The sequence below is a fragment of the Oncorhynchus mykiss genome, chromosome 17, assembly GCF_013265735.2.
Source record: "Oncorhynchus mykiss isolate Arlee chromosome 17, USDA_OmykA_1.1, whole genome shotgun sequence".
In the NCBI taxonomy this organism is placed as follows: Eukaryota; Metazoa; Chordata; class Actinopteri; order Salmoniformes; family Salmonidae; genus Oncorhynchus; species Oncorhynchus mykiss.
The window spans coordinates 70625519-70634279 of NC_048581.1; positions in this window are offsets into that span (position 1 = coordinate 70625519).

Here is an 8761-nt window from a genome sequence, read left to right on the forward strand (position 1 = left end):
TGCTTCAATATATCCACATCATTTTTCCGCCTCATGATGCCACCTATTTTGTGAAGTGCACCAGTCCCTCCTGCAGCAAAGCACCCCCACAACATGATGCTGCCACTCCCGTGCTTCACGGTTGGGATGGTGTTCTTCAGCTTGCAAGCCTCCCCCTTTTTCCTCCAAACATGACAATGGTCATTATAGCCAAACAGTTCTAATTTTGTTTCATCAGACCAGAGGACATTTCCCCAAACAGTACGATCTCTGTCCCCATGTGCAGTTGCAAACCGTAGTCTGGCTTTTTTTGTGGCGGTTTTGGAGCAGTGGCTTCCTCCTTGCTGAGCGGCCTTTCAGGTTATGTCGATATAGGACTTGTTTTATTGTAGATATAGATACTTTTGTACCTGTTTCCTCCAGCATCTTCACAAGGTCCTTTGCTGTTGTTCTGGGGTTGATTTTCACTTTCTGCACCAAAGTACGTTGACAGAACGTGTCTCCTTCCTGAGCGGTATGATGGCTGCATGGTCCCATGGTGTTTATACTTGCGTACTATTGTTTTTACAGATGAACGTGGTATCTTCAGTCATTTGGAAATTGCTCCCAAGGATGAACCAGACTTGTGGAGGTCTACAATTTATTTTCTGAGGTCTTCGCTATGTCATGACTGTCCTGATCAGGTCAGGTTACAGGAGACCACAACCCTACAGATGATCTCTCACCACCAACAGAGGAGGAGAGATCTAGGGGTCTGAAGATGTGGGGGTTTTATGACCCCTCACGCCCATGGTAAATCTTAGGCCACAGACAACATTCCTTTGTCCTCTCACTATGGAGAACCAGCCTCAGAACATTAAACATGCAATTTAGGGACTTTGGAACAATGGTTTCCGTCAGTCACAATGGTGGTCATGACGATAGATGGAATATGGAAATGTATGTCATTTTTGTTTTGTTGTTAAAGGTTAATAGATGACGTTATTATGAAAACATTGTAACTGTAAGAGTTTTCATATGATATGCTTGATGTTTATACATTGTACATTGTGTGGAAAATGTCCAAATGAAAGAGAATGTTTTGGTAAAGATTAAATGTGAAGTTAGTTGTCTAAAATTGGATTTGAGTAAAATGTAGACCTTGCTCTTAACTTGGTACGCTCAGAGAATTGCCCTAAAGGCGGTTACGCCCACTTCTGACCCAAGGGTATAAAACCTGTGAGTTAAGAATAAACAGATCAGACTAAGTGACCCAAGCTGCAGCCAAGGTCTAAAAAGTCAACAAACCCAAAATGCAAAACAAGGTTGAAAACAAATAAATATTTTTTCTACCCATGCCCATGATGAGTAGCTGTGTCTAAGCGGGTGAATTCAAGCCGGACCACCTAACCTCCACTCTCCATCGAATCGTGGAATCTACACTGTTTCATTACTACACTGTGAGCTCTGAGCTACAGAGCTGTCTGTCCTCAGAAGACCCCTCCCAGAGCAAGGGCGAGGAATCAGACCAAAAGGACACTGACATCGTGAGGACAACCAGAGAGTTGCGCCGGAGAAGTGCGTCATTGAGAAGCCTAAACGACCCACGCGGAGCTTTCCATCTGAGATCTCCCACACATAATTACATCATTATATTCGGACCCATAAGAGCGGCAGTTCAGGGCAAGGCTAGGGTTAAAATAAGCATAACTGACAAATGCACCCAAATGTATATTTCTCTTGTGTACTTTCTCTTTTTCTCTCTCTCTTAAATCGACATTTTGGGTAACATGCGCCATAGTGTGTAGTGTGGCTAGTTATACTAAGTTCTAATCAATAGCCTAGACTGTGTTTTGTGCATGTGTATTTTTTATTATCATTTTAGCTATCTAGTAAATAAATAATACACTAAGAATGGTGTAGTAAGAACTCATTGGTGGGACCCGGGTCCGTGCAGATTCCCGGATTATGCGACATTCCAAATGAGATTGTAGAGGAAACTGATTAATTAGCGGCTGTTGTAAAATCGATATTCTGATATTCTTTGAGTTAATTTGGGAAATAGAAACTCAATAAAACTAATTTCCCCATGGTGCCCCAGGTTAATGAGTCAATAATTGCTTAATTAATTGAATCACGCAATTAGAAAACTTTAATCATTCGATGAGCAACAGTCATCACATTAACTAATACAACGTCGAGACAGCTAATTTCTTTTGATTTTCCCATGTCAAGCAAAGAGGCACTGAGTTTGAAGGTATGCCTTGAAATACAGCCACAGGTACACCTCCAATTGACTCAAAAGAAGCTTCTAAAGCCATGACATCATTTTCTGGAATGTTCCAGGCTGTTTAAAGGCACAGTCAACTTAGTGTATCTAAACTTCTGACCCACTGAAATTGTGATACAGTGAGATATGTGAAAAAATCTGTCTGTAAACAATTGTTGGAAAAATGACTTGTGTCATGCACAAAGTAGATGTCCTAAACGACTTGCCAAAACTATAGTTTGTTAACAAGAAATTTGTGGAGTGGTTGAAAAACAAGATTTAATTAATGACTCCAACCTAAGTGTATGTAAACTTCCGACTTCAACTGTACATGTACAGTGGGGAGAACAAGTATTTGATACACTGCCGATTTTGCAGGTTTTCCTACTTACAAAGCATGTAGAGGTCTGTAATTTTTATCATAGGTACACTTCAACTGTGAGAGACAGAATCTACAAAAATGCAGAAAATCACATTGTATGATTTTTAAGTAATTAATTTGCATTTTATTGCATGACATAAGTATTTGATACATCAGAAAAGCATAACTTAATATTTGGTACAGAAACCTTTGTTTGCAATTACAGAGATCATACGTTTCCTGTAGTTCTTGACCAGGTTTGCACACACTGCAGCAGGGATTTTGGACCACTCCTCCATACAGACCTTCTCCAGATCCTTCAGGTTTTGGGGCTGTCACTTGGCAATACAGACTTTCAGCTCCCTCCAAAAATGTTCTATTGGGTTCAGGTCTGGAGACTGGCTAGACCACTCCAGGACCTTGAGATGCTTCTTACGGAGCCACTCCTTAGTTGCCCTGGCTGTGTGTTTCGGGTCGTTGTCATGCTGGAAGACCCAGCCACGACCCATCTTCAATGCTCTTACTGAGGGAAGGAGGTTGTTGGCCAAGATCTAGCGATACATGGCCCCATCCATCCTCCCCTCAATACGGTGCAGTTGTGCTGTCCCCTTTGCAGAAAAGCATCCCCAAAAAATGATGTTTCCACTTCCATGCTTCACGGTTGGGATGGTGTTCTTGGGGTTGTACTCATCCTTCTTCTTCCTCCAAACACGGCAAGTGGAGTTTAGACCAAAAAGCTCTATTTTTGTCGCATCAGACCACATGACCTTCTCCCATTCCTCCTCTGGATCCTCCAGATGGTCATTGGCAAACTTCAGATGGGCCTGGACATGCTCTGGCTTGAGCAGGGGGACCTTGCGTGCGCTGCAGGATATTAATCCATGACGGCGTAATGTGTTACTAATGGTTTTCTTTGAGACTGTGGTCCCAGCTCTCTTCAGGTCATTGACCAGGTCCTGCCATGTAGTTCTGGGCTGATCGCTCACTTTCCTCATGACCATTGATGCCCCACGAGGTGAGATCTTGCATGGAGCCCCAGACCGAGGGTGATTGACCGTCATCTTGAACTTCTTCCATTTTCTAATAATTGCGCCAACAGTTGTTGCCTTCTCACCAAGCTGCTTGCCTATTGTCCTGTAGCCCATCCCAGCCTTGTGCAGGTCTACAATTTTACCCATGATGTCCTAACACAGCTCTATGGTCTTGGCCATTGTGGAGAGGTTGGAGTCTGTTTGATTGAGTGTGTGGACAGGTGTCTTTTATACAGGTAACAAGTTCAAACAGATGCAGTTAATACAGGTAATGAGTGGAGAACAGGAGGGTTTGTCAAAGAAAAATGAACAGGTCTGTGAGAGACGGAATTCTTACTGGTTGGTAGGTGATCAAATACTTATGTCATGCAATAAAATGCAAATTAATTACTTAAAAATCATACAATGTGATTTTCTGGACCTGCAAAATCGACAGTGTATCAAATACTTGTTCTCCCCACTGTACATATTATCTCAATTACCTTGATACCGGTGCCCCCGCACATTGACTCTGGACCGGTAGCCCCTGTATATAGCTCTGCTATTGTTATTTACTGCTGCTCTTTATTATTCTTATCTCTTACTTTGTTTTTCTTACTTTTTTGGGGTATTTTCTTTAAACTGCATTGTTGGTCAAGGGCTTGTAAGTAAGAATTTCACTGTAGGGAGAAAACACCTGTTGTATTTGGCACGTGACAAATACAATTTTATTTTATTTGATTTAACCTGCCTAAACGATTATCGTCCCGTAGCACTCATATCTGTAACCATGAAATGCTTTGAAAGGCTGGTCATGGCACACATCAACACCATCATCTCAGACACCCTGGACCCAATCCAATTCGCATACCACCCCAACAGATCACACAATCTCTATTGCACTCCACACTGCTCTCTCCCAAATGGACAAGAAGAATACTTATGTGAGAATGCCGTTCATTGACTACAGCGCAGTAGTAGTCGGCTGTACCTGGTGTTTTGGTGCAGTAATCTTTAAAAATATATATATATATTATATATTTTAATTTTACCCCTTTTTCTCCCCAATTTCGTGGTATCCAATTGTTGTAGTAGCTACTATCTTGCCTCATCGCTACAACTCTCGTACGGGCTCGGGAGAGACGAAGGTTGAAAGTCATGCGTCCTCCGATACACAACCCAACAAAGCCGCACTGCTTCTTAACACAGCGCATATTCATCCCGGAAGCCAACCGCACCAATGCGCCGGAGGAAACACCGTGCACCTGGCCACCTTGGTTAGCGTACACTGCGCCCAGCCCGCCACAGGAGTCGCTGGTGCGCGATGAGACAAGGACACCCCTACCGACCAAGCCCTCCTTAACCCGGGCGACGCTAGGCCAATTGTGCGTCGCCCCACGGACCTCCCGGTCGCGGCCGGTTACGACAGAGCCTGGGCGCGAACCCAGGGACTCTGATGGCACAGCTGGCGCTGCAGTACAGCAGTCATCTTTTTAAATAGGTAGCCAATTTGTTTTCATCAGTTTTCTTTCCATGACTGATCAAAACTCATTTTCTCATGGCTCTCTCTTGTTCCTCTGCAGCAGACAATTGTAAGATCTCATGATCTTCATAATATTATACCGTGAGGTCCCTGGAAATTCCCAGCCCTAGTAACAACACATCTGCCTAACTGACCCCTCAGGGGTGTGTGCTTTGTCCCCTCCTATACTCCCTGTTCACCTATGACTGTGTGGCCACACCTCTCCAATGCCATCATCAAGTTTGCTGATGACACGACGGTGGTAAGCCTGAGCACCGACAACGATGAGACAGCCTACAGGGAGGAGGTCAGAGACCTGGCAGCGTTCTGGCAGCGTTGTGCCAGAACAACAGCAACCTCTCCCTCAACATCAGAAAGACAAAACGGAGCTGAGCGTGGACTACAGGAAGTAGAGGGGCGAGCACGCTCCAAAACAGATTGACAACTCTGTAGTGAAGTGGGTCGAGAGCTTTAAGTTCCACATCACCAAGGACTTAACATGGTCCTCTCACAGCAGCACTGTTGTGAAGAAGGCTCAACAGTGCCTCTTCCCCCTTAGGTTGAAAATATTTGGCATGGCCCCTCAGATCCTCGAAGGGTTCTACAGCTACACCATCGAGAGCATCTTGACTTGCTGCATCACCACTTGGTATGGCAACTGCACAGCGCTCGATCGCAAGGCACTACAGAGGGTCGTGTGGATGGCCCAGTACATGGGGCTAAACTCCCTGCCATCCAGGACCTCTATACCAGGCGGTGTCAGAGGAAGGCCCGGAAAATTGTCAAAGACCCCAGCCACCCAAGCCATAGACTGTTCAATCTGCTACCACATGGCAAATGGTATCAGAGCGCCAAGTTCGGGACCAAAAGGCACCCATAACAGCTTCTACTCCTAATACATAAGACTGCTGAACAGTTAATCAAATGGCTACCTGGACTATTGAATTGACCCTTTTTTTCACTCACTCTCTTGCACGGACTCTACCCACATGCTCACACATGCTTACACTGACACTCCAACACACCACACATTTTCACACACACTGCTTCTACTCTATCCAGAGTGCCAAAACACTTTTACCCCGACCTACATGTTAATATTACCTCAACTACCTTGTACCCCTGCACATTGACTTGTTATCGGTACTCCTTGTATATAGTCTCGTTATTGTGTTACTATTTTCTATTTGCACATTTTCTTACTTTTTAACTCTGCATTGTTGGGAAACGACTCGTAAGTAAAAATCTAATCAAATAAAATTTTATTGGTCACATACACATGGTGTCACGTCCTGACCTTAGTTCCTTTTTATGTCTCTGTTTTAGTTTGGTCACGGCATGAGTTGGGGTGGGCATTCAATGTTTTTGTTCTATGTGTTGTATTTCTGCTTTTGGCCTGGTATGGTTGCCAATCAGAGGCAGCTGCCAATTGTTGTCTCTGAGAATCATACTTAGGTAGCCTGTGTTCCCACTGATTTGTGGGTAGTTGTGTTCTGTTTAGTGTATGTCACCTTGCAGAACTGTTCCGTTTCTTCCATTCGCTTCGTTATTTTGTTTTTGTGTGTTCAGCTAATAAATTAACATGGACACTTACCACGCTGCGCATTGGTCCAATAATTCATACTCGTCGTCAGACAACGAAGAGATCCGTTACAGAACTACCCACCACAACCGGACCAAGCTGCGTGGTAACCAGGAGCAGAGGGTTCTGGACTCCTGGACTTGGGAGGAGATTTTGGATGGTAGGGGACCCTGGGCACTGGCTGGGGAATATCGCCGCCCCCGGGAAGAGCTGGAGGCAGCCAAAGCCGAGCAGCGGCATTATGAGGAGTTAGCACGGCAGCGCAACAGGGACGAGAGGCAGCCCCAAAAATGTATTGGGGGGGGGTGCTTACCGTGGCGAGAGGTGGACCGGGCAGGCATCGTGTTATGCCGTGAGGCGCACGGTATCCCCAGTGCGTAGGCATAGCTAGAGTGGGCATCGAGCCAGGAGAAATGAAGCCAGCTCAGCGCATCTGGTCTCCAGTGCGTCTTCTCGGCCCGGGGTAAATATGGCACCAGCCCTACGCATGGTGTCCCCGGTTCGCCAGCACAGCCCAGTGCGGTCTGTTCCACCCTGCTGCACTTGCCGGGCTACGGGGAGTATCCAGCCAGGACAGGTTATGCAGGCTCGGTGCTTGAGACCTCCAGTGCGCCTCCACGTTCCGGTCTATCCAGTGCCTTCTCCACGCACCAGGCCTCCTGTGGCAGCCCCACACACCAGGATGTCTCTCCGTCTCCTCCCTCCAGGTGATCCCGCCTGTCCAGCGCTTCCAGAGTCTCCCTCCTGTCCAGCGCTTCCAGAGTCTCCCTCCTGTGCAGCGCTTCCAGAGTCTCCCTCCTGTCCAGCGCTTCCAGTCTCCCTCCTGTCCAGCGCTGCCAGAGTCTCCCTCCTGTCCAGCGCTGCCAGAACCGCCCGCCAGTTAGGAGCTGCCAGAGCCTCCCGTCAGTCAGGAGCTGCCAGAGCCTCCCGTCAGTCAGGAGCTGCCAGAGCCGCCCGTCAGTCAGGAGCTTCCAGAGCCGCCCGTCAGTCAGGAGCTGTCGGAACCACCCGTCAGTCAGGAGCTGCCGGAGACGCCCTTCACTGGGGCGCTGCCGGAGTCGCCCTTCACTACGGCGCTGCCGGAGTCTCCCATCTATTCGGGGCCCGCTGCAAGGGTCCCCAGTTCGAGGTCGGCGGCGAGGGTCGCCGCTCCAAAGGCGCCACTTAAGCGGGAAAAGACTATGGTGGAGTGGGGTCCACGTCCCGCGCCAGAGCCGCCCGTCTTTTTTCTATGTTGTTATATTTCTATGTGTTTGGCCTGGTATGGTTCTCAATCAGAGGCAGGTGTCATTCGTTGTCTCTGATTGAGAATCATACTTAGGTAGCCTGTTTTCCCCATGTTGGTTGTGGGTGTTTAATTTCTGTTTAGTGTCTGTTCACCTGGCAGAACTGTTTCGTTTTCTCTTCGTTGTTATTTTGTGTAGTGTTCAGTTTTTCAATTAAAATATGACGAACACTTACCACGCTGCATTTTGGTCCGATCCTTCTTACTCTTCCTCAGACGAAGAGGAGATTCGTTACACATGGTTAGCAGATGTTAATGTGACTGTAGCGAAATGCTTGTGGTTCTAGTTCCGACCATGCAGTAAAATCTAACAAGTATTCTAATAATTTCACAACTACCTTATACACACACACAAGTATAAAGTAATGAATAAGAATATGTACATATAAATATATGGATGAGCGATGACCGAACGGCATAGGCAAGATGCAGTAGATGGTATAGAGTACAGTATATACATATGAGATGAGTAATGTAGGGTATGTATACAGTGGCATTGTTTAAAGTGACTAGTGATACATTTATTACATACAATTTTTAATTATTAAAGTGGCTTGAGATTTGAGTCAGTATGTTGACAGCAGCCACTCAATGTTAGTGATGGCTGTTTAACAGTCTGATGGCCTTGAGATAGATGCTGTTTTTCAGTCTCTCGGTCCCAACTTTGATGCACCTGTACTGACCTCGCCGTCTGGATGATAGCGTTGTGAACAGGCAGTGACTCGGGTGGTTGTTGTCCTTGATGATCTTTTTGGCCTTCATGTGACATCGGGT